The 18,557-nt window shown below is 48.9% G+C and overlaps 1 pseudogene; it reads left to right on the top strand.

The window, feature by feature from the left end:
- The first annotated feature begins 6,018 nt into the window (after window positions 1-6,018).
- The window catches only part of LOC135531819 (son of sevenless homolog 2-like), a 76,904-nt pseudogene continuing 64,365 nt past the window's right edge, over window positions 6,019-18,557 (top strand).

Raw genomic sequence — 18,557 nt, 5'->3', positions numbered from 1 at the left:
AAGGCTGAAGACAAAAGATTCTGACATCAAAGAGCTTGTTAAAGCCAGGACTCTATCATCATGTCAGGCTACCGTCTCACAAGCAGACAAAAGAGACAAAAACAACACTTTGACCAAGGCACACGTCAGCTTTCAGTCATGGAAGGAGAAAGAGGCACGATCAGACAAGACAACAAATGGCAACCAGCAACTTGGAAAACATGACCAGCCAAGGTCATGCACAGTACAAACATGAACAATCAAGGTCATGCACAGTACAAACATGACTAGCCAAGGTCATGCACAGTGCAAACATGACTAGCCAAGGTCATGCACAGTGCAAACATGACTAGCCAAGGTCATGCACAGTACAAACATGACTAGCCAAGGTCATGCACAGTACAAACATGACTAGCCAAGGTCATGCACAGTACAAACATGACTAGCCAAGGTCATGCACAGTACAAACATGACCAGCCAAGGTCATGCACATTACAAACATGACTAGCCAAGGTCATGCACAGTGCAAACATGACTAGCCAAGGTCATGCACAGTGCGAACATGACCAGCCAAGGTCATGCACAGTGCAAACAAGGCCAGCCAAGGTCATGCACAGTACAAACATGACCAATCAAGGTCATGCACAGTACAAACATGACTAGTGACTAGCCAAGGTCATGCACAGTGCAAACAAGGCCAGCCAAGGTCATGCACAGTACAAACATGACCAGCCAAGGTCATGTACAGTGCAAACATGACCAGCCAAGGTCATGCACAGTGCAAACATGACTAGCCGAGGTCATGCACAGTACAAACATGACTAGCCAAGGTCATGCACAGTACAAACATGACTAGCCAAGGTCATGCACAGTACAAACATGACTAGCCAAGGTCATGCACAGTACAAACATGACCAGCCAAGGGCTTGCACAGTACAAACATGACTAGCCAAGGTCATGCACAGTACAAACACCAAACGAGAGAATCAACAGAAGAAACCGGGTAAAAACGCATGAAACGACACACCCAGAGAGACACTCAGAAACCATAATGGACTTCCCTTATCCTGTGGAAAGAGAACCTGAAACAACTGTCAGCCTGGAAGAGAACCACTCACCTGTGTGTTCTCCAGCACCATCAGCACCACCAGCACCACCATCAACACAATCAGCACCACCAGCACCACCATCAACACAATCAGCACCACTAGCACCATTATCAACACCATCAGCACCAAATCAAACAGCGGAAAGCAACAATGTAAACACTGATACCCCAGAGAAGTCAACTCATTATGGAAGACCAATCAGAATGCCAAAATGCAACCGGTACTAAAAATACTGTTAAAAAAAAAGATAAATAAAACCTGGAAAAGACATTAATAATAAAATTATATATATATATATATTTTTTTTTTTAAGTTTTCCATATTGTTTGCAATGTGAAACACTAAGTTGAAAAAACTTTTTTTGTTTTGAAGGAAACAAAATAGTTTATGAAAGGGAGATGGACTTCCCTGTAGTGCCTGAGGGTGGCGCTGTTACTCATTACTGTTACTCGCATCCCTGCCTCACTGTGCCGTTTATATTACAAGAACACTTTGTGGTACTCATTCGTTGCAGTGCTGTCATGCGTGTATTTTAAGGCGTATACAAAGTGTTGATTTAGTGCCGAATAACAACTTTAAACATGAACTCACTCATAAAAACAGCAGCTATTTTGCTGTATTCTTTGAGTCTGTCTCCAGTCATGGTTTTTGAATTCTCACAGTATAAACTTTATGTATGTTTCTTTTTAACATTCGATGGCTCGAGGAAACTGCAGACACTATTATTTTTAAGCTTTCTGATTGGCCAGTGGTAGGGCTATATAGGTGCACTTGATTCATTCTCTTGGCCTGCCAGGTGGGCGGAGTTCTACCTTCAGACACATGAAATGATTCAACATGGGAACACTTTGCCTTCCTGGTGCTGCGGAATCAAGTGCACCTACCACCAACAGTGTGAAACGAAGAAAACTAAATAGGAACGGAAGGATTTATCGTTGGGTTTTTTACAGAAATGTTTGGTGATCGACTAGGAGTGCCTTGGAGATGGACCAGTTGGTGACCTCTACTCTAATAAATATAGTTTAGTGTTTTCTCTAACGGTCTCTAGGGTTGATGAAACTAACTAACCTCCTCCAGGGTTGATGAAACTAACTAACCTCCTCAAGGGTTGATGAAACTAACTAACCTCCTCAAGGGTTGATGAAACTAACTAACCTCCTCTAGGGTTGATGAAACTAACTAACCTCCCCTAGGGTTGATGAAACTAACTAACCTCCTCCAGGGTTGATGAAACTAACTAACCTCCTCAAGGGTTGATGAAACTAACTAACCTCCTCTAGGGTTGATGAAACTAACTAACCTCCTCAAAGGTTGATGAAACTAACTAACCTCCTCTAGAGTTGATGAAACTAACTAACCTCCTCTAGAGTTGATGAAACCAACTAACCTCCTCTAGAGTGTAGAGGCGGCAGGGTAGCCTAGTGGTTAGAGTGTAGAGGTGGCAGGGTAGCCTAGTGGTTAGAGTGTAGAGGTGGCAGGGTAGCCTAGTGGTTAGAGTGTAGAGGCGGCAGGGTAGCCTAGTGGTTAGAGTGTAGAGGTGGCAGGGTAGCCTAGTGGTTAGAGTGTAGAGGAGGTAGTGTAGCCTAGTGGTTAGAGTGTAGGGGCGGCAGGGTAGCCTAGTGGTTAGAGTGTAGAGGTGGCAGGGTAGCCTAGTGGTTAGAGTGTAGAGGCGGCAGGGTAGCCTAGTGGTTAGAGTGTAGAGGTGGCAGGGTAGCCTAGTGGTTAGAGTGTAGAGGAGGTAGTGTAGCCTAGTGGTTAGAGTGTAGAGGTGGCAGGGTAGCCTAGTGGTTAGAGTGTAGAGGTGGCAGGGTAGCCTAGTGGTTAGATTGTAGAGGCGGCAGGGTAGCCTAGTGGTTAGAGTGTAGAGGTGGCAGGGTAGCCTAGTGGTTAGAGTGTAGAGGAGGTAGTGTAGCCTAGTGGTTAGAGTGTAGGGGCGGCAGGGTAGCCTAGTGGTTAGAGTGTAGAGGAGGCAGGGTAGCCTAGTGGTTAGAGTGTAGAGGTGGCAGGGTAGCCTAGTGGTTAGAGTGTAGAGGCGGCAGGGTAGCCTAGTGGTTAGAGTGTAGAGGTGGCAGGGTAGCCTAGTGGTTAGAGTGTAGAGGCGGCAGGGTGGCCTAGTGGTTAGAGTGTAGAGGTGGCAGGGTAGCCTAGTGGTTAGAGTGTAGAGGTGGCAGGGTAGCCTAGTGGTTAGAGTGTAGAGGAGGTAGTGTAGCCTAGTGGTTAGAGTGTAGGGGCGGCAGGGTAGCCTAGTGTTTAGAGCGTTGGACTAGTAACCAAAAGGTTGCAAGTTCAAACCCCCGAGCCGACAAGGTACAAATCTGTCGTTCTGCCCCTGAACAGGCAGTTAACCCACTGTTCCTAGGCCGTTATTGAAAATAAGAATTTGTTCTTAACTGACTTGCCTGGTTAAATAAAGGTAAAATTAAAAAAAAATAATAATAATTTAAAGGAATGATTTGTAGGGTTTTGTGAATGGAGCCAGGCTGAGGAGGGGAACGAACACCCCCGGATGTTTCGATATGATGACTCAGAACAACGTTATTGTGTCATGTGGAAACTGAGCTCAAAGGAATCATCAGCTTCTGCTTTGGTTTTCCATTCAGGCTGATTGTTTTATATTTATAGTCTCCACTTAGTCGGAATAGTTTTTTGTTGTTGTTGTTGATGATGATGATGACCGTCAGTCGGAGGTTTGACAGATCGAAACAGATGAGCGAAATGTGACTGTGGTGGTTCCAGCCGTTAGCGTGTAGTAAGTAGTGGTGGCAATGAGAAGGATTTCTGCCTGGTAACTGTCACTCTTCTCCCTCCCCCTGTCCTCTCTTCCCCCTCTCCTCTCTTCTCCCTCCTCCTGGCCTCTCTTCTCCCTCCCCCCTGTCCTCTCTTCTCCCTCCCCCTCTCCTCTCTCTCCCTCCCCTCTCCTCTCTTCTCCCTCCCCCCCCCTGTCCTCTCTTCTCCCTCCCCCTCTCCTCTCTTCTCCCTCCCCCTCTCCTCTCTTCTCCCTCCCCCCCTCCTCCTTCTCTCCTCCTCCTCTCTTCGCCCCCCTCCCCCTCCTCTCTTCGCCCTCCCTCCCCTCTCTCCTCTCTTCTCCCTCCCCCTCTCCTCTCTTCTCCCTCCCCCTCTCCTCTCTTCTCCCTCCTCCTCTCTTCGCCCTCCCTCCCCCTCTCCTCTCTTCGCCCTCCCCCTCTCCTCTCTTCTCCCTCCCCTGTCCTCTCTTCTCCCTCCCCTCTCTCCTCTCTTCTCCCTCTCCCTCTCTCTCTCCCTCCCCCTGTCCTCTCTTTCCCCTCCCCTCTCTTTCTCTCTTCTCCCCTCCCCCTCTCCTCTCTTCTCCCTCCCCTCTCCTCTCTTCTCCCTCCCCCCCCTCTCCTCTCTTCTCCCTCCTCCTCTCTTCGCCCCTCCCTCCCCCTCCTCTCTTCGCCCTCCCTCTCCCCCTCCTCTCTTCTCCCTCCCCCTCTCCCTCTCTTCTCCCCCTCTCCTCTCTTCTCCCTCCTCCTCTCTTCGCCCTCCCTCCCCCTCTCTCCTCTCTTCGCCCTCCCCCCTCTCCTCTCTTCTCCCTCCCCCCCCTGTCCTCTCTTCTCCCTCCCCCTCAACTCTCTTCTCCCTCTCCCTCTCTCTTCTCCCTCCCCCCCTCTCCTCTCTTCTCTCTCTCCCTCCCCCTCTCCTCTCTTCTCCCTCCCCCCTCTCCTCTCTTCTCCCTCCCCCTCCCTCTCTTCTCCCTCCCCCTCTCCTCTCTTCTCCCTCCCCTCTCCTCTCTTCTCCCTCCCCCCTCTCCTCTCTTCTCCCTCCCCCTGTCCTCTCTTCTCCCTCCCCCCTCTCCTCTCTTCTCCCTCCCCCTGTCCTCTCTTCTCTCTCCCCCTCTCCTCTCTTCTCCCTCCCCCTCTCCTCTCTTCTCCCTCCCCCTGTCCTCTCTTCTCCCTCCCCCTGTCCTCTCTTCTCCCCCCCTGTCCTCTCTTCTCCCTCCCCCTGTCCTCTCTTTTCCCTCCTCTCTCGCCCTCCCTCTCCTCTCTCTTCTCCCTCCCCCTCTCGTCTCTTTCTCCCTCCCCTCTCGCCTCTTCTCCCTCCCCTCTCGTCTCTTCTCCTCCCCTCTCGTCTCTTCTCCCTCCCCCTCTCGCCTCTTCTCCCTCCCCCTCTCCTCTTTCTCCCTCTCCTCTCTTCTCCCTCCCCCTCTCGCCTCTTCTCCCACCCCCTCTCGCCTCTTCTCCCACCCCCTCTCGTCTCTTCTCCCTTTCCTCTCTTCTCTTCTCCCTCCCCCCTCTCCTCTCTTCTCCCTCTCCTCTCATCTCTTCTCCCCACCCCCTCTCGTCTCTTCTCCCTCTCCTCTCTTCTCCCACCCCCTCTCGCCTCTTCTCCCACCCCCTCTCGCCTCTTCTCCCTCCCCCCTCTCCTCTCTTTCTCCCTCTCCTCTCTTCTCCCTCTCCTCTCTTCTCCCTCTCCCTCTCTTCTCCCTCTCCTCTCTTCTCCCTCTCCCTCTCTTCTCCCTCTCCTCTCTTCTCCCTCCCCCTCTCCTCCTCTCTTCTCCCTCTCCTCTCTTCTCCCTCTCCTCTCTTCTCCCTCTCCTTCTCCCCTCCCCCTCTCCTCTCTTCTCCCTCTCCCTCTCTTCTCCTCTCCTCTCTTCCCCTCCCCCTCTCCTCTCTTCTCCTGTCCTCTTTCCAAAACACACTTCTACTCTCTCCTTCTTGCTGTCTCTCCAAAACATTCCTCTTTTCTGAGTGTTTTCCTCCTCCTGTGGTCTGTTGAGTAAAGGCGGGATGTCAGAACTAGGCCAAGCCCACGAGGCACGGGGCTTCACTTCTCAACACGGTCATCAATGAAACACTTTGGCTAATCTCTGGAGCGTTGTCGCAGGCGGTTGAACGTCACTTCACCACGATGTCATGTGTTTTGTTTTTGTCGTTAGCTAAGCCTGTATTTCACAACACTTGTCTTGGACACTATGCATCTGAGAGGGAGCCTAGTGACGTGGGTCAGTTATAAACGTATCCATATCTAGGGGGAAAGGCTATGCCATGACTGTATGTTGCCGTTTTAATGTTTTTATAAAACGTCTGTTAAATAAATACACATTACATGTTCATGAAGAACTGCTTGAAAAAAGGCTCCACATCTCTGTCCCTGGACATCAACATCTCTGTCCCTGGACATCAACATCTCTGTCCCTGGACATCAACATCTCTGTCCCTGGATGTGTAACTATTCGCATTCTCAGCGTAGGCTTTCTGGCATCTCTCTAACGTTTAGTCTCTCTGACGTTTGTCTCTCTGTCTCTCTAACATTTTTCCCCATCGTCTCTCTGTCTCTCTAATGTTTGTCCCCATCGTCTCTTTGTCTCTCTAACGTTTGTCCCCATCGTCTCTCTGTCTCTAACGTTTGTCCCCATCGTCTCTCTAACGTTTGTCCCCATCGTCTCTCTGACGTTTGTCCCCATCGTCTCTCTAACGTTTGTCCCCAACATCTCTGACGTTTGTCCCCATCGTCTCTCTAACGTTTGTCCCCATCGTCTCTCTGACGTTTGTCCCCATCGTCTCTCTGACGTTTGTCCCCATCGTCTCTCTAACGTTTGTCCCCATCGTCTCTCTGTCTCTAACGTTTGTCCCCATCCTCTCTCTGTCTCTAACGTTTGTCCCCATCCTCTCTCTGTCTCTAACGTTTGTCCCCATCATCTCTCTGTCTCTCTAACGTTTGTCCCCATCGTCTCTCTAACGTTTGTCCCCATCGTCTCTCTGTCTCTCTAACGTTTGTCCCCATCCTCTCTGTCTCTAACATTTGTCCCCATCGTCTCTCTGTCTCTCTAACGTTTGTCCCCATCCTCTCTCTGTCTCTCTAACGTTTGTCCCCACCGTCTCTCTGTCTCTGACGTTTGTCCCCCATCGTCTCTCTGTCTCTCTTCCAGGTGCAGCTACAGGTGCACCCCAACCTGTCAGCCAAGGAGGGCGCTCTGCAGCACATCGAAGAGCTGATCCTGCAGCTGCTCAACATGCTGTGTGTGGCCCAGCCGCGCTCTGTACAGGACGTGGAGGTGAGGATACCAGATCGCTATGCTGTAATGTTATGGGCAATTCCACGACAACGGAATTACGCTTGGACTCACTTTTAACAAACGAAAAAACATAGATTTCAAAGCTGATCCAAATCATACAACTTGTATGTTGACACACGGAGTTTGAACATCACAGTGTAAAATAGTAACAGTTCAGTACAACACAGAAAGGTAGAGTTCGGTGCTGAAATTATATTATATATTATATAACACTCCTTCAAACACATTTAGACACGTCACAAAAACCACCATACAACTATATCACAACGTAGGTGCATGTTATGGCTGGCTTGTGTGTGTGTGTGCGTTTCTTCACAGTCCACATTGTTCCATAAGATATAGTTTATTTTTTTAATCTTGATTTTACTGCTGTTATGAGTTACCTGATGTGGAATAGAGGTTCCATGTCGTCAAGGCTTTATGTCGTACTGTACATTACTTTCTGATCCGCTTGGCTTCCCAGGTGATTTTACCCCCGCCCCGCCAGGTGTTACCCCCGCCCCGCCAGGTGTTACCCGCGCCCCGCCAGGTGTTACCCGCGCCCCTCCAGGTGTTACCTGCGCCCCTCCAGGTGTTACCCCCTCCCCGCCAGGTGTTACCCCCTCCCCGCCAGGTGTTACCCCGCCCCGCCAGGTGTTACCCCGCCCGGTGTTACCCCCGCCCCGCCCGGTGTTACCCCCGCCCCGCCAGGTGTTACCCCCGCCAGGTGTTACCCCGCCCCGCCAGGTGTTACCCCCGCCCCGCCAGGTGTTACCCCGCCCCGCCATGTGTTTCCCGCGCCCCGCCAGGTGTTTCCCGCGCCCCGCCAGGTGTTTCCCGCGCCCCGCCAGGTGTTTCCCCCGCCCCGCCAGGTGTTTCCCCGCCCCGCCAGGTGTTACCCCGCCCCGCCAGGTGTTACCCCGCCCCGCCAGGTGTTTCCCGCGCCCCGCCAGGTGTTTCCCGCGCCCCGCCAGGTGTTTCCCCCGCCCCGCCAGGTGTTTCCCCCGCCCCGCCAGGTGTTTCCCCCGCCCCGCCAGGTGTTACCCCGCCCCGCCAGGTGTTTCCCGCGCCCCGCCAGGTGTTTCCCCGCGCCCCGCCAGGTGTTTCCCCCCCGCCCCGCCAGGTGTTTCCAGCGCCCCGCCAGGTGTTTCCCGCGCCCCGCCAGGTGTTTCCCCGCCCCGCCAGGTGTTTCCCCCCGCCCCGCCAGGTGTTTCCCCCGCCAGGTGTTTCCCCCCCCGCCAGGTGTTACCCCCGCCCCGCCAAGTGTTTCCCGCGCCCCGCCAGGTGTTAGCCACGCCAGGTGTTACCCCGCCCCGCCAGGTGTTACCCACGCCCCGCCAAGAGACATTTAAAATGGTATCCACGAGCATCTCTGAGGGAGGGAGGGAGGGATGCAAGCAGAATTAGGCCAATATCCACTAATAATAAAAACTCATGAGCTGAGCAAAGAAAATAGTTCCCTCATCCAGCTGGGGCTGAGTTCACAAACCTGTTCTACTAACACACTGAAGCCTCAGTCCCCTCATCCAGCTGGGGCTGAGTTCACTAACCTGTTCTGCTAACACACTGAAGCCTCAGTCCCCTCATCCAGCTGGTCCTGGGGCTGAGTTCACTAACCTGTTCTACTAACACACTGAAGCCTCAGTCCCCTCATCCAGCTGGTCCTGGGGCTGAGTTCACTAACCTGTTCTACTAACACACTGAAGCCTCAGTCCCCTCATCCAGCTGGTCCTGGGGCTGAGTTCACTAACCTGTTCTACTAACACACTGAAGCCTCAGTCCCCTCATCCAGCTGGTCCTGGGGCTGAGTTCACTAACCTGTTCTGCTAACACACTGAAGCCTCAGTCCCCTCATCCAGCTGGTCCTGGGGCTGAGTTCACTAACCTGTTCTACTGGCACACTGAAGCCTCAGGTTTCAAAGACCTCTCTGATGAGGATAGGCTACCCGTCCTGTTGGGGGAGGACGCAGAGATCTGTGGGTTGGCAGCACACTACATTGCTGCCTGCCATAAGATGAGGGACAGTGTCTGACAGACCAATGAACCTGCACATGTCCTCTACTGTATGCTTACTGTTATTGTTGAATGTATGGTTATTTTGACACTTGGTTATTGTTGTCCTGTTGACAATTTGATTCTCATTTTAATTTATTTTTAATATTGTAAATATCCAAAAGAATGTTTGGCAATATGTACATTGTTAAGTCATGCAAATAAAGCGAATTAGAGCGAGAGAGGCAGAGAGCGAGAGAGGCAGAGAGCGAGAGAGGCAGAGAGCGAGAGAGGCAGAGAGCGAGAGAGCGAGAGGGGCAGAGAGCGAGAGGGGCAGAGAGCGAGAGGGGCAGAGAGCGAGAGGGGCAGAGAGCGAGAGAGGGGCAGAGAGCGAGAGAGGGGCAGAGAGCGAGAGAGGGGCAGAGAGCGAGAGAGGGGCAGAGAGCGAGAGAGGGCAGAGAGCGAGAGAGGGGCAGAGAGCGAGAGAGGGGCAGAGAGCGAGAGAGGGGCAGAGCGCGAGAGAGGGGCAGAGCGCGAGAGAGGGGCAGAGCGCGAGAGAGGGGCAGAGCGCGAGAGAGGGGCAGAGCGCGAGAGAGGGGCAGAGCGCGAGAGAGGGGCAGAGAGCGAGAGAGGGGCAGAGAGCGAGAGAGGGGCAGAGAGCGAGAGAGGCAGGCGGAGGGAGAGAGGCAGAGGCAGGCAACTGTGGTTTGTGACTGTTATGATTGCGTGGTAATTGCGTTAACCAATTTGGTAACGGAATTAAGAGTTTTATTACGAGAATTACTTTTGTGAACTTTCAACCCTCATGGGGGAGGGAAATGTGAAAATATCATAAAGAATAATTATGTCACTCATTGAGTGACATTGCCCGTCTAACAAACGGTAGATTCGTTCTACGTGTCCTATTTCTATGCTTCCTGTTTCTAAGTTTTGTTTTTGCATCTTTTACTTTCGGTTTTGTTCACCAGTTTAAATATTTTTATTTTTAAATAGGTTATTGAAAATATATTTCACAGCGGTACAATGATTCTCTACACTTTCTTTTTTGTCACATAAACTGAAATTATGAAAACTGTTAGAATTTTAGAAACCAGGAAATGGCGGACCAATTTCTGCATGTTTTTTTTAAATATGTGGGTTTTTAGTAACTGAATTGCAATATTTCTTAAATATACAGAAGGTTAACAATTTCTCAGAAACTAAAAACAAGTGTTGATATTAGTTGGCAGGGGTCTTCATTGTTTTGATGTAATTATGATACCTTTTTGGGACCCCTTTTCCCGTACTGTTTACCCACAAATCACTGTGTTTTACTTTTTGCCTAATTTTTAAGATGGCAAAATGGTTGAAAGAAGTATCCAAGTCTTTAAAATACCTTTAATTTGACATGTTGGTGCTCCTGTTAACTTCACATGTTGGTGCTCCTGTTAACTTCACATGTTGGTGCTCCTGTTAACTTCACATGTTGGTGCTCCTGTTAACTTCACATGTTGGTGCTCCTGTTAACTTCACATGTTGGTGCTCCTGTTAACTTCACATGTTGGTGCTCCTGTTAACTTCACATGTTGGTGCTCATGGGTCCTTTAACATGTTGGTGCTCATGGGTCTTTAACATGTTGGTGCTCATGGGTCCTTTACATGTTGGTGCTCATGGGTCCTTTAACATGTTGGTGCTCATGGGTCCTTTACATGTTGGTGCTCATGGGTCCTTTACATGTTGGTGCTCATGGGTCCTTTACATGTTGGTGCTCATGGGTCCTTTACATGTTGGTGCTCATGGGTCCTTTACATGTTGGTGCTCATGGGTCTTTAACATGTTGGTGCTCATGGGTCCTTTACATGTTGGTGCTCATGGGTCCTTTACATGTTGGTGCTCATGGGTCCTTTACATGTTGGTGCTCATGGGTCCTTTACATGTTGGTGCTCATGGGTCCTTTACATGTTGGTGCTCATGGGTCCTTTACATGTTGGTGTTCATGGGTTCTTTAACATGTTGGTGCTCATGGGTCTTTAACATGTTGGTGCTCATGGGTTCTTTAACATGTTGGTGCTCATGGGTTCTTTAACATGTTGGTGCTCATGGGTCCTTTACATGTTGGTGCTCATGGGTCCTTTACATGTTGGTGCTCATGGGTCCTTTACATGTTGGTGCTCATGGGTCCTTTACATGTTGGTGCTCATGGGTCCTTTACATGTTGGTGTTCATGGGTTCTTTAACATGTTGGTGCTCATGGGTCTTTAACATGTTGGTGCTCATGGGTTCTTTAACATGTTGGTGCTCATGGGTTCTTTAACATGTTGGTGCTCATGGGTCCTTTACATGTTGGTGCTCATGGGTCCTTTACATGTTGGTGCTCATGGGTCCTTTACATGTTGGTGCTCATGGGTCCTTTACATGTTGGTGCTCATGGGTTCTTTACATGTTGGTGCTCATGGGTCCTTTACATGTTGGTGCTCATGGGTTCTTTACATGTTGGTGCTCATGGGTCCTTTACATGTTGGTGCTCATGGGTCCTTTACATGTTGGTGCTCATGGGTCCTGTCTGTCTATGGATAATGTTTCATCTAATACCATGACGTTGGATTCAACAAGTATTTCTGCTTCCTGTCCCTCTGTCCAATCAGGAGCGTGTCCAGAAGACCTTCCCCCACCCCATAGATAAATGGGCCATAGCTGACGCCCAGTCGGCCATCGAGAAGAGGAAGAGGAGGAACCCCCTACTGCTCCCTGTGGATAAGATACACCCTCTACTCAAGGTACAGGTCTTAGTCCCGCCAGGATTATTCACCTTCCTCCTGCAATGCACTGATGAAACGATCACCTGTCCTTATTCAGGCCCTCAATTAATACATCCTGGTTGGAGGGTTCTGTCTTCGTTTATTCCCTCCTGATTCCGGGAATCCTCAAACCAGGATTTCTAGAATCCTCAAACCAGGATTTCTAGAATCCTCCAGCCAGGATTTCTAGAATCCTCCAGCCAGGATTTAGAATCCTCCAGCCAGGATTTCTAGAATCCTCCAGCCAGGATTTAGAATCCTCCAGCCAGGATTTAGAATCCTCCAGCCAGGATTTCTAGAATCCTCCAGCCAGGATTTAGAATCCTCCAGCCAGGATTTAGAATCCTCCAGCCAGGATTTCTAGAATCCTCCAGCCAGGATTTCTAGAATCCTCCAGCCAGGATTTCTAGAATCCTCCAGCCAGGATTTCTAGAATCCTCAAACCAGGATTTCTAGAATCCTCAAACCAGGATTTAGAATCCTCCAGCCAGGATTTAGAATCCTCCAGCCAGGATTTCTAGAATCCTCCAGCCAGGATTTCTAGAATCCTCCAGCCAGGATTTCTAGAATCCTCAAACCAGGATTTAGAATCCTCCAGCCAGGATTTAGAATCCTCCAGCCAGGATTTCTAGAAAGCCTAACAATTTGGGAACATTTTCTGTGATTTTGCAACTTTAACTCCTTATAACGTCTGCCTCTTCCCCTGCTGTTTGTCCCGTCAACAGGAGGTTCTGGGTTATAAGATAGACTACCACGTCTGCCTCTATACCCCCTCTCTCCTCCCCCCTACCTCCTCTCCTCCTACCTCTAAACCCCCCCTCTCTCCTCCCCCCTACCTCCTCTCCTCCCTACCTCTAAACCACCCTCTCTCCTCCCCCCCTACCTCCTCTCCTCCCTACCTCTAAACCCCCTCTCTGTTTGTCCCGTCAACAGGAGGTGCTGGGTTATAAGATAGACTACCACGTCTGCCTCTATACCCCTCTCTCCTCCCCCCTACCTCCTCTCCTCCTACCTCTAAACCCCCTCTCTCCTCCCCCTACCTCCTCTCCTCCTACCTCTAAACCCCCCTCTCTCCTCCCCCCTACCTCCTCTCCTCCCTACCTCTAAACCACCCTCTCTCCCCCCCTACCTCCTCTCCTCCCTACCTCTAACTCCCCTCTCTGTTTGTCCCGTCAACAGGAGGTGCTGGGTTATAAGATAGACTACCACGTCTGCCTCTACACCCCTCTCTCCTCCCCCCTACCTCCTCTCCTCCCTACCTCTAACTCCCCTCTCTGTTTGTCCCGTCAACAGGAGGTGCTGGGTTATAAGATAGACTACCACGTCTGCCTCTAAACCACCCTCTCTCCTCCCCCCTACCTCCTCTCCTCCCTACCTCTAAACCCCCTCTCTGTTTGTCCCGTCAACAGGATGTGCTGGGTTATAAGATAGACTACCACGTCTGCCTCTAAACCACCCTTTTCTCCTCCCCCTACCTCCTCTCCTCCTACCTCTAAACCCCCCTCTCTCCTCCCCCTACCTCCTCTCCTCCTACCTCTAAACCACCCTCTCTCCCTCCCCCTACCTCCTCCTCCTCCCTACCTCTACATCCCCTCTCCCTCCCCCCTACCTCCTCTCCTCCCTACCTCTACATCCCCTCTCTCCTCCCCCTACCTCCTCTCCTCCCTACCTCTAAACCCCCTCTCTGTTTGTCCCATCAACAGGAGGTGCTGGGTTATAAGATAGACTACCACGTCTGCCTGTACATCGTGGCGGTTCTAGAGTACATATCAGCTGACATCCTGAAGCTAGCAGGAAACTACGTTGGTAACATCAGACACTATGAGATCAGCCAGCAAGACATCAAGGTGTCCATGTGTGCAGACAAGGTAGGAAACCTGTCTGTCTCTCTGTCTGTCTGTCTCTCTGTCTGTCTGTCTCTCTGTCTGTCTGTCTCTGTGTCTGTCTGTCTCTGTGTCTGTCTGTCTCTGTGTCTGTCTGTCTCTGTGTCTGTCTGTCTCTTTGTCTGTCTGTCTCTTTGTCTGTCTGTCTCTTTGTCCGTCTGTCTGTCTCTTTGTCTGTCTGTCTCTTTGTCTGTCTCTTTGTCTGTCTCTGTGTCTGTCTCTTTGTCTGTCTGTCTGTCTCTTTGTCTGTCTGTCTGTCTGTCTCTTTGTCCGTCTGTCTGTCTCTTTGTCCGTCTGTCTGTCTCTTTGTCCGTCTGTCTGTCTCTTTGTCCGTCTGTCTGTCTCTTTGTCCGTCTGTCTGTCTCTTTGTCCGTCTGTCTGTCTCTTTGTCCGTCTGTCTGTCTCTTTGTCCGTCTGTCTGTCTCTCTGTCCGTCTGTCTGTCTCTCTGTCCGTCTGTCTGTCTCTTTGTCCGTCTGTCTGTCTCTCTGTCCGTCTGTCTGTCTCTTTGTCCGTCTGTCTGTCTCTTTGTCCGTCTGTCTGTCTCTTTGTCCGTCTGTCTGTCTCTTTGTCCGTCTGTCTGTCTCTTTGTCCGTCTGTCTGTCTCTGTCCGTCTGTCTGTCTCTTTGTCCGTCTGTCTGTCTCTTTGTCCGTCTGTCTGTCTCTGTCCGTCTGTCTGTCTCTTTGTCCGTCTGTCTGTCCCTTTGTATCATTGTCTGCCTCTGAATCACCCCTCAATGCCAATCCACTCCAAAGTAGGTCAATATTTCGAAGGTATTCACACCCCTACAGTGCCTTCAGAAGGTATTCACACCCCTACAGTGCCTTCAGAAGGTATTCACACCCCTACAGTGCCTTCAGAAGGTATTCACACCCCTTGACTTTTTCCAAATGTTGTTGTGTTACAGCGTGAATTTAAAATGGATGAAATTGAGATTTTGTTTCACTGGCCTACACATAACACCCCAATAATGTAAAAGTGGAAATGTGTTTTTAGAAATGTTTACAAATTAAATAAAGCTGAAATGTCTTGAGTCAATGAGTATTCAACCCCTTTGTTAAGTCAAGCCTAAATAAGTTCAGGAGTAAAAATGGGCTTAACAAGTTACATAATAAATTTCATGGACTCTGTGTGCAATAATAGTGTTTAACATGAGTTTTGAATGACTACCTCATCTCTGTACCCGACACATACAATTATCTGTAAAGTCCCTCAGTCGAAGTAGTGAATTTCAAACACAGATTCAACCACAAAGACCAGGCAGGTTTTCCACTGCCTCGCAAAGAAGGTCACCTATTGGTTGAAGGGTAAAAAAAAAGAAGAAAAAAATAGAAGCAAACATTGAATATCCCTTTGAGCACGGGGAAGTTCTTAATTACACCCAGTCACTACAAAGATACAGGCGTCCTTTCTAACCCCGTTGCCAGAGGAGGAGGAAAACCCTTCAGCAAATTTCACCATGAGGCCATTGTTGACTTTTTAAAACCGTTAAGAGTTGTAAATGGCTCAACAACATAGAAGTTACTCCACACTTCTAACCTAAATGACAAGAGTGATAAGAAAACATGCATTCTGTGTGCAACAAGGCACTACAGTAAAATTGCAAAGAAATTATCTTGATGTCCTAAATACAAAGCTTTATGCAACTTCAACACAGTACCGCTTCATATTTGCAAGCATGGTGCTGGCTGCATCATGTTATGGGTATGCTTGTCATCGGCAAGGACTAGGGAGTTTTTTAGGATGAAAATAAAATTAATAGAGCTACAAGCACATGCAAAGTCCCAGAGGAAAACAGTCTGTTTTCCAACAGATATTGGGGAAATTAGTTCACCATTCAGCAGGACAATGAGCTAAAACACAAGGCCAAATCTCCACTGGAGTTGCTTACCGAGAAGACAGTGAATGTTCCTGAATGGCCGAGTTACAGTTTTGACTTAAATCGGCTTGAAAATCTATGGCAAGACCTGAAAAATGGCTGTCGAGCAATGATCAACTACCAACTTGAGCTTGAAATGTTGTACACAATCCAGGGTGTGCGAATCTCTTGGAGACCTTACTCAGAAAGAGTCACAGCTGTAATCACTGTCAAAGAGGACTCTCACATGTATTGACTCGGGTGTGAATTCTTATGGAAATACAGATATTTCTGTGTTTCATATTCAATAAATCTGCTACAATTTCTAAAAACATGTATTTGCTTTGTCATTATGGGGTATTTTGTGATGGGTGATTTATTTAATCTATTTTGAATTCAGGCTGTAACACAACAAAAGAATATGTTCTGAAGACACTGTAAGCTGGTTGACTTGGTAACCTGTCTCTCTGTGTGTCCGTACCAGATGATTATGGACATGTCTGACCTGATGTCTCTGTCTCAGGTCCTAATGGACATGTTTAACCTGATGTCTCTGTTGCAGGTCCTAATGGACATGTTTGACCAGGACGAGGACATCGGTCTGGTGTCTCAGTGTACGGAGGAGCCTTCGTCGTCCGGAGAGCTGACCTACGACGACCTGGTGCGCCTGGAGATTGCAGAGGAGCGCCAGTATCTGCGGGAGCTCGACCTCATCATCAAGGTGTTCCGACATCACTTCCTGTTTAACAACAAGATCTTTACGCCTCAGGTGAGAACAGTGAAACAGGTTATGAGCACCTTTTATGAACAGTTTATAAAACGGCAGCGATCTTACACAGTAGCCGACATAACACAGCAGACTGCTTACCAAACAGTTTGTTTGACCACATAGCAAAGCAACCGTTTGCAGTGTGAGACCACGTTACCCCGGCAACAAAACCAAAGAATGTCACTCAAACAGAAGAGGGAAGTAACAAAGAGTCACTGACCAACAACCAAAATGAAACCGGTGGGGTTTTTTATTTTTAGGAGGGTCTCTGAAAGACACTCATGGGGGGGGGGGGGTCCACTGAAAGTCAACGAGCAACAACTGGGACCTAAAAGACACCCACCCTGGGCTCAATCTGCCCAAGAAGAAGTAAACGAAAGAAAAACCAAAACACCAAACTTAAAGACAGGAAATAAACCACAAAGGTGGAGCAAAACAGAAACGGGGAAGATCAGATAAAGGATTGTTTTTCTAGAAGTGAACATAGCGAGAGACAACTGAAGGTGTTGACCTTCCACAGATATCAGACCCCTGGAGCACTGGGCCAGCTGCTCTTTAATAGCACCTGGGCCAGCACAGGTGAAACACCATCCTACTAACGAGATGGCAACCAGCACAGCTGTAACACATACTGACTAACGAGGTGATAAGAATCGGAGGGCCCTAAATGCTAATGAGCTACGAGCGCTGAAGTCCAACCTCAAAACATAAATGGAAAAAACAAGACCTGTGAAAGACCATTTGAACTGAACAGCTGTAGTCAGCTGACTGGCTTATCTGCCCGGCAGTTGTAGTGAGAACACTCAGACTTCATAAGCCGACGTGGTGACAGACACGGTGACTGGTGGTGTTGGGGTTTGGTGGTGTTGGGGTTTGGTGGTGACAGACACGGTAGTATTGGGGTTTGGTGGTGACAGACACGGTGGTATTGGGGTTTGGTAGTATTGGGGTTTGGTGGTGACAGACACGGTGGTATTGGGGTTTGGTGGTGACAGACACGGTGGTATTGGGGTTTGGTGGTGACAGACACGGTGACTGGTGGTGTTGGGGTTTGGTGGTATTGGGGTTTGGTGGTATTGGGGTTTGGTGGTGACAGACACGGTGACTGGTGGTGTTGGGGTTTGGTGGTATTGGGGTTTGGTGGTGACAGACACGGTGACTGGTGGTGTTGGGGTTTGGTGGTATTGGGGTTTGGTGGTATTGGGGTTTGGTGGTGACAGACACGGTAGTATTGGGGTTTGGTGGTGACAGACACGGTGGTATTGGGGTTTGGTGGTATTGGGGTTTGGTGGTGACAGACGATTAGACTGACGAGTTTCAGAGGAAAGGTCTTTGTTTCTGGCCATTTTGAGCCTGTAATTGAACCCACAAATGCTGATGCTCCAGATACTCAACTAGTCTAAAGAAGGCCAGTTTTATTGCTTCTTTAATCAGAACAACAGTTTTCAGCTGTGCTAACATAATTGCAAAATGGTTTTCTAATGATCAATTAGCCTTTTAAAGTGATCAACTTGGATTAGTTAATTAACACAACGTGCCATTGGAACACAGGAGTGATGGTTGCTGATAATGGGACTCTGTATGCCTATGTAGATATTCCATAACAAATCTGCCGTTTCAAACTACAATAGTCATTTACAACATTAATAATGGCTACAATTTGATATTTTTTTGAATTATGGGGAAAAAAGGGATTTTCTTTTAAAAAACAAGGGCATTTCTAAGTGACCCCAAACGTTTGACCAGTGTGTGTGTGTGTTTTTTATATATATATATATATATATATATATATTAATTTTTTTGTCATGTAGTGTATGTGGACACCTGTTCGTCGAACATCTCATTCTAAAATGAATTAATATGGTGTCTCATCATTAATATGGAGTCATTAATATGGAGTCTCATCATTAATATGGAGTCATTAATATGGAGTCTCATCATTAATATGGAGTCATTAATATGGAGTCTCATCATTAATATGCAGTCTCATCATTAATATGGAGTCTCATCATTAATATGGAAATGATTTGCATTGCTGCTATAACAGCCTCCACTCTTCTGGGAAGGCTTTCCACTAGATGTGGGAACATTGCTGCTATAACAGCCTCCACTCTTCTGGGAAGGCTTTCCACTAGATATTGGAACATTGCTGCTATAACAGCCTCCACGCTTCTGGG

This window comes from Oncorhynchus masou, unplaced genomic scaffold (assembly GCF_036934945.1).
Source record: "Oncorhynchus masou masou isolate Uvic2021 unplaced genomic scaffold, UVic_Omas_1.1 unplaced_scaffold_1662, whole genome shotgun sequence".
Lineage (NCBI taxonomy): Eukaryota > Metazoa > Chordata > Actinopteri > Salmoniformes > Salmonidae > Oncorhynchus > Oncorhynchus masou.
Note: the sequence above shows the minus strand (reverse complement) of the source record. Positions and strands in the feature narration are given on the sequence as shown.